The 16,921-nt window shown below is 43.1% G+C and overlaps 1 protein-coding gene across 4 annotated transcripts in view; it reads right to left on the bottom strand.

Moving 5' to 3' along the window:
- The window catches only part of SQOR (sulfide quinone oxidoreductase), a 41,373-nt gene extending 24,714 nt beyond the window's left edge, over nt 1-16,659 (bottom strand). Inside the window, exon 1 of one of the 4 annotated variants that reach the window (XM_081049682.1) lies at nt 16,400-16,659. The gene's annotated coding sequence lies outside the window, so the exon portion shown is untranslated. Of the gene's footprint in view, nt 1-16,166 lie in introns of all 4 variants that reach the window. The other 3 variants (XM_081049681.1, XM_081049683.1, XM_081049684.1) reach the window with 3 other exon arrangements.
- Between the last annotated feature and the right edge of the window lie 262 nt (nt 16,660-16,921).

Raw genomic sequence — 16,921 nt, 5'->3', positions numbered from 1 at the left:
AGACTTTGAACCCAGGAAGCCTCATCTTTTAAGTTCTTTCTAATACGTAGTTTGTACCCATCCTTGTCTATCCAAAAATATCTAGGGCATCCTGTGATTGCATCCAGCTGTCACCCATTCTCCTTTCAGCTACACATCTCAACTCTTTATTTGGCTTTTCAGTCCATCAAAGATGTAGGAGTCCACAGACAGACACACCTGTACAATTCCTTGCCATAAAAGGCCCCTAAGACATTGCTAAAACAGAAATATTCCCGCAAGAAACCCACCTTCTGAGACTCAGAGTTCAAACCAAGGTTTCAAATTCAGAGTTTAAACCTGGCTCTGCTTGCCCAGGGACACACAACTTAAATCACGGGCTACAGACACACAAGCAAAGGACCTCCACACCTTTGGCAATTTCAACCAGATGATAAAAAAGCCATAAAAGGAGCCCTGCCTGGTATCATAAAGTTATGTTTTATGTAAAGAATGTACACATGCTCCTGACCAGTCTTTTATTACAGCCAATCAGTAAAGAATCTCCCCTTAATAGTTCCTCTGAGAGATGCACTTAACCTTTAGGAAAAGGTGTTTCTGCTCTGAGCAGTTAGTGCTTTGGCAGTGAGGACATGAAGTCTTCTCAGAAACAGGCCTTGGCTTCCCCCATCCACAGAACTGGCTTTATGTCTTGGTTACCATCTACTTGTATAACTTGAAGGGCCCAGACTCAAAATGGCTCCCTCTCTGGTTATTACAGTGTCCCAAATTCCACCATCAAGTTCAGTCCTTTGAGTTCAACACTGTTCCAGGAACCCTTTTATTCAAATGCAAAGACCCATCTGCGGATAACACTTTTAACTGCACAAGTCACTAACTTCTTAATGGGAGCAGTTTAATAATATCACTCCCCCCCCCCCAACTGGAGAGGAGGAAGGCTACAACAAGGGGATTAGAGAAAGCTGACAGGGAAAAGAGCTCTGAAAGGAAGAAGAAAAGGTCCTGGAGGAGAGAGAAATGACTGGAAGTGGGAAGGAGGAGCCTGAGGGCTGATTAATTCTATGCAATGTTTTGGCACCTTGACTAGTTTCAGATGAGAAGTGACCCAGAGATTTGGGAGCCACAGAAAGTGGGGGCAGGTTCATACATTGTTGCTGCAAGTTTAAAATCAGTATGACCCTTCCAGAAAACAACATTTATTATTTTTTGATCCTGCATTTCCATTTCTGGGACTAGGGTCTAAGGAAATAACCTGTAATACTGAAGAAGACAAACCTTTACAAAGATGTATCTCACGTACTCATTTATAATATGGTGAACAATCAGTTAACTGGTTCATAGATTGGCTCTCATTAGGTCCTGTTTACAACAAAACAAAACAAAAAACTGTAGGTTCCACACTGGCCAGGGACCACTCAGGTCCCAGACTATTTCAGTTGGGGGGCAGGGATTGCAGTCTGAATGTCAAAACTTTGGGGAAAGGGTAAGTAAAACATGGTTACATAAGATGTTATATAAAGACTATATAAGTCCTTCAAAATTATGTTTAGAAAGAGCACATAAAATGCTTATGTTATGATCCATATACAAAATGGAAATACAATATGAACTCAACTATGCAAGAGAAAATGCACCAAAACCAAGATACCAAAATGTTAACACTGGGTTTTAGAATAACAGGTGATTTTGATTCTTCTGCTTTTCTGTATTTTATAAAATTTCTACTATATACATATATTAATGTTGTAATGATAAAAGTCTTTATTTTGATGAAAATAACTAATGTATACTAAGTCCTTTACATAAGCATGTAACTTCTGAGTTGGCTGCTATTATCATCCCCATTTTACAGATGATAAAACTGAGGTAGGGAGCAGTTAAGTGACTCTTAAGTTCATACAGCCCATAAGTGGTGGACTGTAATTTGAACCCAGGAACTCTGGTGCCGGAGTCTCTACCTTAAACAGCAACACTCTCCTTTCTCTGTGATCTTTATCAACAACAAAACAATGCTAATATGACATGTTAAAAAAAAAAGATATATTTTCCACACTTTCCAGAAAAGAAAAACCATTTTTCATGGTACAGACATCTAAATATTAGCAATATTTTATATAACTATAATGATTTTTTCTTCTTTATATGCACTTTTCTCAAGTTTTCTTAAATGAACTCTACTTTTTAAATTTTAAAAATCACTCAATCTGATTTTTTTTTTAAACGATAGAGGAGTGGAGGATATCACCAATTAGGATGTTGCTATTTGGTAGGGGAGGAAAATGATATTTTATGGTGAATAGAAAATCATCAAATCTTGCCTTTATAAATGTCCACAGAATGATAGAATCACAGCAAAACTCCTCACTTCTCAGGAAAGGGACGACATTTATTTTCTTTTTTCTTTTTCTTTTTTGTCTGTCCTACACTACATATTAACCCCATAAAAAGAATCAAAAAATAATGCTCTAGAAGGAAGCCTGGCTAAGTTTCTGGTTTCTAGCCACTCTGAGATCTGTGGTTATTTAACCTCCACTTCCTTTGCAGCCTAACACCGCAGGCTTCTGCTTTTGAAAGAGGAAGTGTTTATGCAACTATTTCCCTCATTTAGCCAAGAAGGTAAGTTTTGTTTTATTTCAGCAGTTATCCGCAGAACTTTTTCTGGAATCAGTATTTATAAACACAAAGTCCTTCTGAACCAGTTTTGTCAACTTTATTATCATTATCAACTTCATTAGTAACAGCCATGAAGCAGAATGCCTGGCCTTTGCAGTCAAATTTCACATGTGAAGTATAAACAATTTCAAAACCACAAAATAATGTGTTAGAGGAAGTGTTTTAAATTTAATAGAACCTGAAAATCTTAGTAACACTCTAATTCTAACCATGTAAAACCATGTAAACTTCCGGATCAGAACAATAACCTAATGCTGTTTGTGGAGAAGGTGGAGCATGATACTACGTCAAAGACTACAAACAGTACAGGGCAATAATGCAGAGTCATAATTTCTCAATATCCCACTGTGGAACTGTGAGATATTTATTATAAACATATATATATATATATATATATTTGGTCTTTCTCCTGGATTCCCTACACAAAGCTCCTAAAAGCCTTGGAATTTCGGTAGTAAAAGGCTGTTATTCAATGACAAATAATACTAATAATGAGCCCCTTTTGACCATAACTGAATTTGTGCTAAGGCGATGACTTGAGGTGGGGTCCCTAGGTAGCTTCAGGATGAAGGCTGATCACCAGAACCACCAAAGGCGTGATTAGAGGCTTCAAACTTTCAGCCCCACTCCCAGCCTGTGGAACGAGAGGCTGGCTGGAGATCGAATGCTATGAAAATCCTTGCACACCCAGATCCTGAGAGCTTCCAGGTTGATGAATACATGGATGTGCTGAGAGGGTGGCATCAAACACCCGGAGGGGACACGAAAACGCTGCGCCACCCACCTCCATGCCCTGACCTGGGCATTTCTTCCATTTGACCATCCCTAAGTTGCATCCTTTATAATAAACTGGTTCATAACTGTTTTCCTGAGTTCTGTGTGATAGTCTAGCAACTTATCAAACTTGAGGGGGGTTCCTGGGAAACCCCAATTTTATAGTCAGCCAGGCAGAAGCATAGGTAGCCTGGGACCCCATGTGCAGCTGGTATCTGTAGTGGGAGCAGTCTTGTGGAACGGAGCCCTTAACTGGGAGTGTCTCAGATAATTCTGGGAGTTAACATCAGAATTGAATTGAATTTTTGGACACCAAATTGGAGAACTGGTTGATATGGAAAAAATCATACATTTGGTGTTAGAAGTAGTGTCAGAAAACATCACTCAGGAACCAACAGGCACTTCTGATATTGACCTAAACCAGGTCTATAGCAACAACCAAAAATAATAACAACAACAACAATAAATAACTGAAGGAAGCAACAGTCACACAATCTTGACCACAAATCAAAAAAAAAAAAAGCTAAGAAAGAGTCAAACTTGACTCTGAAGTCAGCGGAAAAGAAACAGAAAACCGCTGTCAACAAAATAACTAAGGAGCATACATTTAATATGACTTAGTCTCCCTGGAAGGTAGCTTGAAACATATCTACTTCTTAGGTTAAGAAATAATAATTAACTACCAATGATACAGAAGAATGTAGCCACTTTACATTCTTACAAGGGGAAATATACATACATTTTAAATCAATAAATAAGGAAAACATAACTTTCATTTAACAAGTGGCACATGCAATACAATTTATAATTAAATGTTATACTTTTAAGTTAGATAAAAAAAAAAACATCGATTACTCCTAAATCAATTGAGTACCCCCTTCAAAGGATCAAAATTAACATGTTGCTTTATCTGTAGTCTAACTGGAGAAGTAAAATCCCTGGTGACTGAAAAGACAGCCTGCTGGGCATCTTCTACTTACATCACTGGCCACCGGCTCCAGGCCCTGGTCTAGACAAGTCTTTTGGGACTCCCCACCTTCCCACAGTCTGCCCTGGACAAACAGCACAGATCCCCCGGGGTCAAAAGCTCCCTAATCTTACACCACGTTACCTGCTACTCACCTAGGTGTCAACTAGGACATCTGGCTTACTTCAAATAAAGCTGGCGTCTAAGCAAGGATTATTCAGAGCATTCTTAATGAAAGATCCATCAGCCAGCAACACCCGCAGTCAATCTTTCAGCTATTTTTGCTTTTGAGGAAACAATGAGTCTTTATATAGTTCACAATTGTTTTATTTCAGTCCTACACCACGCTGGGCCCCCTTTGCTCTGGATTTCAATAACCATAGGCCAACCTTTCACACACAACCTTTGTAGAAAACTTCCAAAATCAAAGAGGAAAACAGACAATGAACAGTCTCCAGCTTTCCCCACCCACCCCATTCCTCCCCCCCAGCCCAGCCTCTGGGCCACCGGCTCCTCTGGGCCAAGCTGACTCTGTGCTGGTATGTCTTTCTGGTCTGTAGCCCTGTGGGTCTCAGTCTCTGAGACACGAGTGAGCCTTGTCTACACGACATGGTCCAGCTTTCACCTTGTGCCCAGGTGATGAGGCTCCCGGAAGCCTCCTCCTCCTCTGGTTCCTCCCTCTTGGGCTTTCCAGGCAATTTAATTAAATCATCCCTAAGGTTATAGCATCCATTACAGCTCTCAAGCAAATTACCTCCAGAAGACAGGATTTGTAGGAAAAACTAGGGAGAAACTGTCATAATAATAATAGCTAATAAGGGGATGTTAGTATCTTCATTTTACAGATTAGAAAATTAAGGTTTAGTGTAAGGTTAGAGAACTTGCCTAAGGTCACATCACTAATTTAAGCAGCAGAGTTTAACTCAAACTGACTCCTCAATTGAGATCTCATAGTGTTAGACCCCAGAGAAAATTCAGAGAAAATGCCTACCAGCTGAATTTTATTTCCATTTAAAGTAGCTTGATTAAGGCCCATGGGATGGGGTGGGAGGAAGCATATAGTATTACACTTTAGCTTACTAAGTAAATTGAAAAGAAAATCTGGACTTTTTTTGTGGTGGTGGAGAGGTACAATAATTACATTGATATAATTTTTAAGAGCGCTTATCTTTTATAAATACATGCTGGAATTCTAACAGTTGAAATGATTTGGAATTTGCTTGAAAATACAGGAGGTAGAAATAGGTTAGAGTGTAGAAGACACAAAATTGGCCATGAGTTGATAATAATTCGAAGCCAACTAATAGATATAGATGGGCATTCCTTTTGGTAGTCTATTTTTGTATATACTGGAAAGTTTCCACAATAAAAAGTTTAAATGAATGAAATAGCAAAAAACAAAAATCAAAACAGTGAGTCAGAGTAGACACTGGCTTTGCTCTTTAGTCACTGAAATGTTAAGGTCTGGACATATTTCAAATAATAGCAAGAAAATAGAAATACAAGTAATAGCAACACAATTACAATCCGACTTCCCTCCCGTGTGCATAGAGCTTTACAATTCAGGGGGCCCACACCAGAGCCCACACTGGAGGTAGCGATACCACTTTACAAATGGGGAAACTAAGGCTCAGAGAGGCAAAGTGCTCCTCCAAAGGTCACACAACGAGTCAGCAGCACGGCCAACGATGGTTCCTTTCTGTGAATAGCAACTTTTTCTGAATGCCATTTGGAGCAGCGATGCAAGCATTATCAGGAGCTAGCACTTCCAAGGTGGAGAGATTCCCAGTCTGACCTTCTCCCAGCTCCTGATCTTGGGACGGCCTTTTTGCTGGGCTGGGCACAGCAGGACAAAAGACACCTGCTACCCCAAGAATGGGGTGCCTCTAGGCAGGGGCAGATTCAGGTTTTATGGGCATTGAACCCTATACAATTTAGGGATTTGAAATTATAAATACAAAATTAGATACAACAGTTAATATTAATTTTGAATGAGAAAATACATCACAATAAATGTCTGAATTTTTGGATATTCAAGACTCTTTCTTCTGAGATCTCTTTTAGGCAATTTATCGGAAATAAAAGCACAGGAATGTTTCCCGGTTACAACCTAGCTACCCCTCCTCTCCTGGAACAAGTCGAACTCCCTGCATCCACAGGGGCCCTGAAGCAAACTTCATTTGCTTCTGCACAAATCCACCTCTGGTACCTACAGCCCACCCCTCCAGGACTAACTGAACTAGCCAGTCCCTCCTTCCACCAGTCCCGAACTTTGCTAATCTGCCTTGCACCCCTTCACAGCATAGCATGACTACTTTGAACAATCTGAAGCTAGAGCCTGATTCCTATTGTAAAACTGGCTCATCACGGCCCTATGCCAGATTCCTAGGTGTCAGACTCCATGCTAGACACTTGAGGAAGACATATCATCCCCATTTTACAACAAGAAAAATGAGCCTGCGGAGACTGGTTACATCCCTAAGGCCACACAGCCAATAAAGGACAAAACCAGGATTCAACTGGCGCAGATGGAAGAAAGGGAGGGAAGAAATCAAACATCATCACTTTCCCTGTTACATGGAAGACACTTCTGGGAATGGACTCACACAGTTATGGAGGCTGACAAGTCTCAAGACCAGCAGTCAGCAAGCTGGAAACTCAGTGGTGTGGTGTGGTTTCAGTCCAAAAATCATCAGGCTCAAGTCCCAGGAAGAAGTGATATTTCAGTTCAAGTACAAAGGCAGGAGAAAACCAATGTCCCAGCTCAAGGCAGTCAGGCAGGAAGAATTCTCCCTTATTTGTGGGAGGATCAGTCTTTTTGTTCTATTCAGACCTTCAACTGATTGGATGAGGCTACCCACATTGGGAAGGGCAATCTGCTTAATTCAGGCTACAGCTTCTTCCAGAAAACTCTCATAGACATGCCCAGAATACTGTTTGACCAAATGTCTGAACACACCATGACCCAGTCAAGTTGACACAGAAAATTGACAGTCAGACCCTCTGACTTAAGCTATAGAAGGACAGGTCCAAATCAGGAAAGAAACTTACTGTGACCGAATTAGTACCACTTTGGGTGCCAAGAAAATGCCAAATATTGCCCCATAAATACTATGGTTCCTTAACATGATCTCATCTTAATCTGAAGTACATGCGAGTAACATATGCAGTTATATTCATGGCACTTATCAGTGGCACTGGATGAGACACTTCATGAAAATTTACTGGAGATACTGTGAGTCCCACCGTAGTAACCATGTTTTTAATTTTCTACGTTGTATGATTGACATTTTGGGGCTTCGTTAGTCCTAAAAGACTACACCAGGGATAGCTGACTCCTTGAAGACGGTAAACCACTAATCTGGGAGCACATCTTTCTTAAGTAAACCAACCCACCCCAGAGCCCATACTTGAATCACCTCCTCCATCTGGCTTTTACATTCCGGAAGGCGTTATTCCTCCGCCCTAACCATCTCAGGTCAGATATCAGACAACTAGGGCAGCCCTTACCGCAGAGCCCACTAAAGTTATTCAAAATAGCCAATCCCAAACGTGCTGAGCCTGTTCCCCATACCTCACAAATTTTCTCCTCAAATATTCTGCCTCCCAACCAACCTGGTGGCTTCCCAGGTGGCCCTACGTGGTACTATGCCTCCTGTTCCTAGGGAACTTCAGTAAAACCATCTTCCTTCCTGGCATTCATCCCCAGGGTGTTTACCTCCCCATACCTGATTAAAACAAAACCCAGGTACATTTTAATTCACCTACATTAAAATGCATTCACTGACTGTTCAGATGGAAGATTTTATATGTTTAACAAATTTTTGCTTTGCTCCTTTTTACATATCCACTAAAATTTCCAGTGACATTTTAAAAGTAATTTAATTACATATTACTGTAGAATGTTATAATTATGGGTGAGTGGGCCAAATTCTTGCAACTAAATAACATAGTTACAGTATGAATTTTTAATGCAATAATTACTCTGGAAGAATATAGCATCCGGCCCTCCTTTCTTTTGTCACACTCTATCACCTGCTGTATTGAAACTTTAGATAGCTTCTCCACCAAGGAAAGTTTTCATCTCTTTTACCCTTTAACCTAGATGAAGGGGAAATATCATCAGCCAGAAGTGCTCAGAAAGGTGTTTAAAGAAGGAATCTTCTACAGCATACAAATATATGTGCAAATTAAGATTTATACTTATACTGAACTGGACTCAATCATACAGTGGCTAAATTTGCAGAACCAGAAATCAGGACACCAAACAGAAGCTATATTTTTATTTATATATTTCCTATACAAATGCAAATTAAATTACATTTTGCAATGCTAAATGTTTAAGTACATATTTACGGAAAGAACAGAATGACATGCAATCTGTGTGGTCACAATTCTGCTGTGTCTAAGAATGTTTCCACAAGTATTCACCGAGTATCTACTACATACAAGGACCTGTGCTAATGGACAAATTCCCAGTCTATTAGCTTTAGGTGCTAAGGGAAGAACAGCAGAGTTTGCCAGCTACTGATAATGTAGGCCAAGAATAAGGTGCGCCAAATTTCAGGGGAAAGTTTTTGTTTTTAACGTTAAAAGGTATAATTTAAATATTAGAATGGTAAGGATAGTTAGACGTGTGCACCACTCTCTCTTTCCAGCTTGAACTGTATCTAATGCTCTGTGTTTTCCTCCATACTCAATATAGTTTTTTTAATGAATTAAGTTGCACCTTCATTCATGTGTATACATCTGACATGTAAAGGTAGTGAATAAATCCATCTATCTATTAATTCATTCATCGCTTCTCGGCCTTTTGGCTAAGATCAAGTGTAGTATCTGTTCTTACCAGTTTATTAATTCATTCAATGATCTGAATGATTGTGTCTCCCAGATATTCATATGTTGAAATCCTAACCCCCAAAGGTGATGGTATTAGTAAGTGGGGCCTTTGGGAGGTGATTAGGTCATAAGGGTGGAGCCCTCATGAATGGGATTAGTGTCCTTATAAAAGAGACCCCAGAGAGATCCTGTGCCCCTTCTAGTGTGTGAGGATACAGGGGAAAGGCATCAACTATGAACTGGGAAGAGGGTCCTCGCCCAACCATGCTGGCACCTTCACCTTGGACTTCCCAGCCTCCAGAACTGTAAGAAATAAATTTCTACTGTTTATAAGCTACCCAATCTGTTGTATTTTTTATAGCAGCTCAAACGGGCTACAGCGGTTATTGAGATCCTTCACTGTGCCAGGTGCTGGGGGGAAAAACAGTGAACATGTCACATCCCTGTGCTAACAGAGCTTACATCCAAGTGGAATGGAGTACATGTGAGTCCCTCATCCCTCCTGAAATGCCCTTTCTTGTTTCCTGTCTTAGCCATGGCCCAAAGTCCAGCCCAAGTCACAGCTTTTCTAGTCCCTCCAGTGCAGGGTGATTCTACAAGTCCTATTACCTATCTTGCCCTTCTAGGAAATTTCTCGTGGTCACTGTTATTTGTTGGCATTTTGTTGCGTCTATTTTCCCAGAGACTGAAATCTCTTGGTGGTTTCAGCCTCTGGTTCTAGACTCTGGTCCCCTCTAGCCCCACTGACATGCGCGGAGTATTTGGGCCCTTCTTGTCATCCCCTGGGGTGGTCCAGAGAGTTGGCATACCAGGCAGAAAACCTCTGCCATGTAGATCTCTCTGGCCACCTCTTCAGGAACAGTTGCAAAAAATGAAGTAGCTTTATTTTTCAACACCTACATCATCTCTGGATTAGTGGAAGGAGAGTTGGGAGTGGCTTCAAAAAATCTGGGTTTATATTTCATCTTAAATTGAACTAGCAGAAGCAAAGCACAATGTAATTAATATCAGCTCAACACCTTAGGTGTTTTGATGAGAGAAGGAATAATCGATGAAAGCTTGGTGAAACAGACAGAGCAGGAGGTAAAGGACCGGTGGCATTTTGAAAGCGGAAATGCTATGGGAGGTACACCAAGAGGAGAGAATAGCCGAAATAAATGAATCAAAGGGATGGCGACTGCCCTCCAGATCTCTCTCCAGCCTTCTCTGCCCTGCTGTGAACCCTGAGAGCTAATCTATAAGGTGAGCATCCGCTGGTCCTCTGGCTTCCAGTTGGGGTCAACCAATGGGGAAGAACCAGTATATTGGAGAATGGAAAAAGAGTAAGATTAGGATATTTATTCCTCAAACCGCCCCTGCTGAACCTCAGCTGTAGGCTGTATCCCAAAGGCCTTGGCTCCTGTGGGGTGGCCCTCTCCTCAGCTATATCTCTTTCTCAGGGTTCTGGTAATCACTCCCTCTACTTGCCTCTCCAAGCTCCAAAGCAATACAATTGCTTCACCACTCTTATTGGTTCCCCTTAACCCTGCCCTTTGTAAGTAGTTATTTCATTAAACCTTTCCTAATAACATGTTCCAGTGTGTCAACTGTTTCCCAGAGATCCTGACTAAAGTGGGAAGGCCCAGAGTATGTTTGGGCAATGGAAGTTCAACCAGATTTGACTGATGTTGAGAAGAGTAGACAAGAAAAAAAAAATATTATAGCCCAATTATAAAGTGCCATGCTAGGGAATTGAAAAAAATCAAAGTTTTAAGAAGATCTAGAACAAAGGGGGTGGCTTTGAGACAATGAATCTAGTGTCAGGGAGCAAATTAAATTGGAGGAGAAAAAAAAACCAGTTCTGGAAGTCAGTTAGGAGACGAGTGCAGTGGTCCAGATGGTGCAGTGGTGATACGGGTCTGATTAGGTGCTAGCATTAGAAATACAAATAAAGATTCAGATAAGACACGAGGTAGGAGAAAGAGAATGATTGGATGAGAGATAGGAAGGGCCCTGGGAGAAATAAAAAAGTCATCCAGGCAGCTGAAGAGAGAGGAATTCCATGGGCAGAAACAGCAGTCAAGGCAAGGGCCTATCTAGAATAGTTTGGGACATTTGAGTTGTTTAAGGGTTGGGAAGTGGAATCACCTAGAATGAGCATCGCGTGACTGTGGTCAAGGAGTAGGGCAGCAGATGTCCACCTGGAAGAGTGTGAAATAAGATTGGATAGGCATGTGTAAGCAAAGTTTTGGTGTGGGATCTTAATCCTAAAGGATCAGAATCCTATCTAGCGATCACAAAGTAGCCAGCTGCAGGACAAATGCAGACCAGAGCTGTGTTTTGTTTGGCTCACGCTATTTTCTTAAATTTTGAATTAGTGCCAACATGAAAACTTTGGGTATCTCATCAAAAAAAAGTCCAGATTGTTGGCCTCTCTGACAACACTGGGCCCACCTTCTCAGAACATGTGAACACTTGGCTGGAACCAAGCAGTCACCTGCCAATCTAGATCCTGCAGGACGTTCCGGTTCCCCACAACCCCACTCTGCCTATACCACTCATTTATGTCACCTGCTTGGCCTGCATTTGAGCTCATGATCCCTGCTAATGGCAATGAGAGTCCTTAGAAGTTCTTAACAAAACTGATGTCTTTGAAGACCCCCTCCCCCAGGGGAAAGTTGAGAGGATGAATTGGAGCAATTCAGTTAAGTGTTCAGCATTTTTGAGTGTGTACTATGTGTTGGGCCTTGTGCTAGGCACTACAGAGCCTGTGATGAATAAGAAGAAAGCGTCTGTCTATTGTGTAACAGGAATGATTAGGAATATGAAGACCCACTAAGTGGCTGTTTCAGAAATTCGGGCACCAGCGAGGGCTTAGAAGAAACAATGAGAACAGAGGTGGAGGCATAAATGCACAACACATGTTGAAGGAATCTCTATGGCAAAGTAGCTATAGGGGATAAAGAAGGAAGACCGTGAACTGTGACCTTGTTCCAGTGGATATAACGAAGAGAGGGTGTAACAGTACTGGATTACTCAAAGTGCAGTAAAGGTCCAAAGCAGGGTGAGAGAGAAGGAACTGAGAATAGAACAAGAGGTGTGCTATGGAGGGGTTGCGCAGGCTGCACCCTTCCTCTTGGCACACCTCCTCTTGAGTAATGGCAGTGCTATCATTGCAGGTGTGTTCAGAAATTGGATTACTGTATCGTTAACAAATAAAGAAAATGGAACAATCTTCATTTAGTCCTGCAGGGCCCAGTTGGAACTCTACCTCTGAACCTGTTTAAATATTATTAAATATTTGTTTAAATATTAAGCTGTGAAGCAATGCTTTGGTAGTGGACCAGCAGCAAATCATCCAGGAAACAGAAACACAATCGTATACAGCACCTCAACGATTCAGGGTTTACAGCCACACTGGGGTTCTTCAGTTCCCTAACTCTCTGGGGCAGATTGCAGGAATTTTGTTTAAAGAGTTACCGATTTAAGAGTTACTAATGAGGACTTTACAATGAAACCATGGCTCCCTTTGCTGCTGAGAAATTTCCTGCCATTGTCCCTAGCCTAAACTCATTTTACAATCAGGAAGCCTTACAGTAGAGAGGGTCTGACAATTTCACTAAGCCATACATTTGCTGAGCAAAAAAAAAAAGAATTATATTTACAGAATGTAAACGATCGTATTGTGGCTCCAGAAAAGGAAATAATGTCAGTCAATTGAATTATTTCAACTAAAAGTTAAAGGTTTTGACTGAATTATATACATGTGGAATTGCCTTGTTTTTCTGCTTGTTTTAACGAGTGGGATCTTGACCACTTCTGTCCTAGCATATAAAGCATCACAATTCAGCTCCCTTTCAACTCCAGCATTCACAGTTGGCCTGGAGTCAAGTATTTTGAAAGTGTCCTTTCTGTGTCTGCATATGCTTTTGTGTGCCAATCCCCAAAGTATAGAACACAACACACTGGAGAGGGAGGCCTGATGTGGAATTAATTTGTTCCCAGTCACACAGCAGGGATCAGCCTAGGCCTTGTCTCCTGAATCTGTTCAATGATCACAATGAAATTACTTACCAGCCTCAGGAGAGCTGGGATTCCCACTCAGAGTCTCACATACAAAAGGACTCTGAAGGGTAGATGGGGTTTCATCATAAACAAGGACTGGCCAATTAGTCAGGCATGTTGTTCCCTGAGATCTTAATGCAATGAGAAAAGAATCTTTAATTACAAGTTATACATCTGTTCGACAATAATTGAAGAGATGCCAAACTCAATCCTTTAGTGGTTAGGAACAGAATGAAGGATAGGCAAGGTAACAGGTGTGCCAGGTTCCCTAAGGTCCTGTCTTCCCTTAGTCTAACTAAGTGACACAGTACCTAGTCCTGCCGAAGCTTTGTCTGAGGGTGTTAGGAGTCAGAAGACCCAGGTCCACATCCCAGGGAGTGCCAGGTAGGGCTCGTCCTTAACCATTCTGGGGCATGCTTTCTTCATCAAAGGATGAAGAATTGCACCACATGACTTCAAAGGTCCCTTCCTTTTCTAAACCTCTGTCATCCTCTAAATGAGGGGGAAAGGGAAGTGGAGGTTCACAAGCAGGCACTCAAATTGTTCTACTAACATCTCAGACTGATCAGAACTGGAAATTATTGCAGTAAAGAATGACAAGTGTTTATATGACCAGGCCTCCTCCTGGTGTCTCTTCCTCTTCTTAGAAAGACACCAGTCAAATTGGATTACAGCTCCACCATTATGAGCTCATTCACCCTTAATTACCTTTTAAAAGACCCTAACTCCAAACAGTCACATTCTAAGGTACTGAGGGTTAGGGCTTCAAGATATGAATTTTGAGGGAACAAAATTTAGTTCTTAACACTAGTATTTGCCCTTCCCAAACTTAGAGGCATAGATAGCCCCAGTTTGTTCTAACTTTCATGTTCTTTACAAAGTTCTCTCCCTATCTTCCTGCCTCAGTGCAGCACTTTGGGGGATCACAGAGACGGCTGGCTGAACATACTTTCCTTCTTCTTATTACCATCCACAGTTGTTGAATTACACAGACTTTTAAAGGCTGGGAATTAAAAAACCACAAATTGACTTCAGTCCTAGCCTGGGCAGCTTCTAGCAATTTACCCCAACCACTCCTACGTACCAAATCTTCAGGATCAAACAGGAGTTCTATCACAGTGGGTGGTAGGACAGGGAAAGCTAAAAAGAAAAGAGAAATGTGCTTCTATGCCCAGACATGCTTCAATATGGGTCTGTCTCCATTCCCTCCCTATATGACACTTCCTATGTTACAACCTAACAGGTGAATAAGCCTGGACACAGGCAAGATGGAGAAACTGTTCAGCAAAGGAATCCTCACTTTCATTTTCTCTGGCAGAACACCAGCCACACAGACCCTGACACACAGAGCCACGGGCCATGATCAACATTTCAAGCACTCCAGCTCCAAATGCGTTTATATATTTGGTCAGCCAATTAAAAAAAAAATCCCAAATTTTAAACAGAGTTATTTCTCAAAGCACCAGCTGTCTCTGATGAATTTTGTTTTTTTAGATGTAACCACAAGCAACCCAGTCCAATCCACTTATTCATTCAAAAAAACATTTATTGAGTATATTCCATGCACCAGAATTGGAGCTACAATGATGATGGCCATAAGCTTGCAGTCCAGTAAGGGAGACAAACAAGTTCTAATGAATGGTACTTATCTCATCCCTCTGTGCAAGGCAGTGCTGGGGCACTTGAAATACATGGTAAAGCATAATTATCTCCGCTGTACAGTGAGGAAGCCAACACATAAAAAAGTTCAAAAGCTAAGCTCGCACTGCTGGTCAATGGAAGTGTCAAGACAGGAAGCCATGTCACCTGACTTCCTAGGCAGTGCCCTTTCCACTCTGAGGGGATCTTAACCTGGGGCCCATGAACGGAGATGGAAAAACAGTTTTTCACATCTTTATTTTCATTAACTTCTAACTGAAACTTAACACTTTCTTCATTGTTTATACAGACCACAAACCACAGCAGTATTTAGCAGTATCTATTACTTTGTCACCAAGGAAATCACAGACATTTTCTTATGTTACAGGTGTTGCCTATACGTTGAGATATTGTTTATGCTGTTACTACTTCAGAATTATGGTAGCTATTAGATCCACTGCTAGCTCTGGCTATTTAATGCATTATTTTTAAAGGCAGATATATTGCTTATTACTATACCATAAATTCTTTTAATATTTGACAAGTGTCTTGGAACTGGAATTTATAATACGGTGCCTTTTATTTTATATCTTTAAAAGTATTGTACTGAGAAGGGGTCCTCAGTCTTCCCAGAACTGCCAACGGGGTACAAGGCACAAAAATGGGTCAGAACCCTACGTTACAGCCGCCCAGACAAATCCAAAAGTTCGGCTCACTGTGTCTTTGAGCAAGAAGGTAGGTCGGGATTTTTGAAAAGACCTAAAAAGGAAAGAAAAGGCGCCACAAGTCCAGCAGAGGACCCTTTCTTTCTCCCCTCTCCGCCGCTCCCCGTTCAGTACGTGCCCTAAATGCTCTTCTGTGCCGATCGCAGCCGCGGCTGACTCGAGGCTGACTCTGAACCACGCGCACTGGCGGCGGCTACACGTGTCCCCGCGGTGGGCACAGACTGACGTCACCCTCCGGGCCCGGAGGCCGAGCCCCCCACCACGCCCGGGACCGTGCTGAGTGGCACAGTCAACAAGCGACAGGCGCCAGAAATTCCCACCACCAAACCGGATCCTGCGGTTTTTAACCGCCCCTCGCAGCTGGACGTCTCTCCCGGAGGCCCGGCACCCGGAGAAGGAAGCTCGAATCCCAAGTTCCAGGTTCCCGACGAGAGCAGCAAAGAGCTGCGGAGCGGGATTGGGGCAGGAAAGTGTGGAGCGGGATGGAAGCCGGGGCAAGGGAGTGCCAGCTGCGGGAGCGGACTTACGCCAACCACCGACCTCAGGGGTCCTCGCTGCACCCGACCGGTCCTGCGCCCCCTAGCCCAGGGCCGGGCTCGGCCTCCCGACGCCTCTTACCCAGCGCGAGCGGAGCGTCCCGCCACAGCTGCGAGCCCAGCAGAACCTGCCGCTCCCAGCCCGGGCTGCCGGCCTCCGCTGGGGCCCCGCCCGCCCCGCCCGGCCCGCGGCGCAGCTTGGAGGCGGGGAGAGCGCGGCTCACCCCGAGAAAGGTCCGGAAAGGTCCCGCCGCTGCCCCGCCCGGCGTCGCTGCCCGGGCACCAAAGCCAAGTACAGGTTACACCCGGGCTTTATGAGCACACAGAGGGCGGAGCGGACACGCGGGTCCAGCCGGCCCCGAGCGCTGCCCACTGCTCAGACTCGCCCTCCAGCACACCCCGGAGATCGGCCGGGCGCCCTGGGGCGCGACAGCGGACGGCTAGGAGGCCAACTGTCGCTGTCCCCTTCGCCCAGCGGGGTAGCAACAGCAATGAGGAACTGGGGGGGAGGGGAGGGGCAGAGGTGGAGGCAGACCTGTGGATAGAAGCGCTACGATTAAGAGTTTGTATGGGGTCCTCCAGAGCCGTCCCGTGCTTCTCACCTGGTTTCCACGACTGCCCAGGGAGATTGCTGTTCCCGTATTTATTTCACAGATAAGACAGCCAAGACTCCGAGAAGCCCAGTGACTCGCTTTGGTAAGCGCAGGGGTAAGGCCAGGGTCTGTTGGCTTTCAGCCACTGCCCTC

The sequence above is a fragment of the Rhinolophus hipposideros genome (assembly GCF_964194185.1).
Source record: "Rhinolophus hipposideros genome assembly, chromosome: 5".
In the NCBI taxonomy this organism is placed as follows: Eukaryota; Metazoa; Chordata; class Mammalia; order Chiroptera; family Rhinolophidae; genus Rhinolophus; species Rhinolophus hipposideros.
This window is presented reverse-complemented; position numbering and strand designations above follow the sequence as displayed.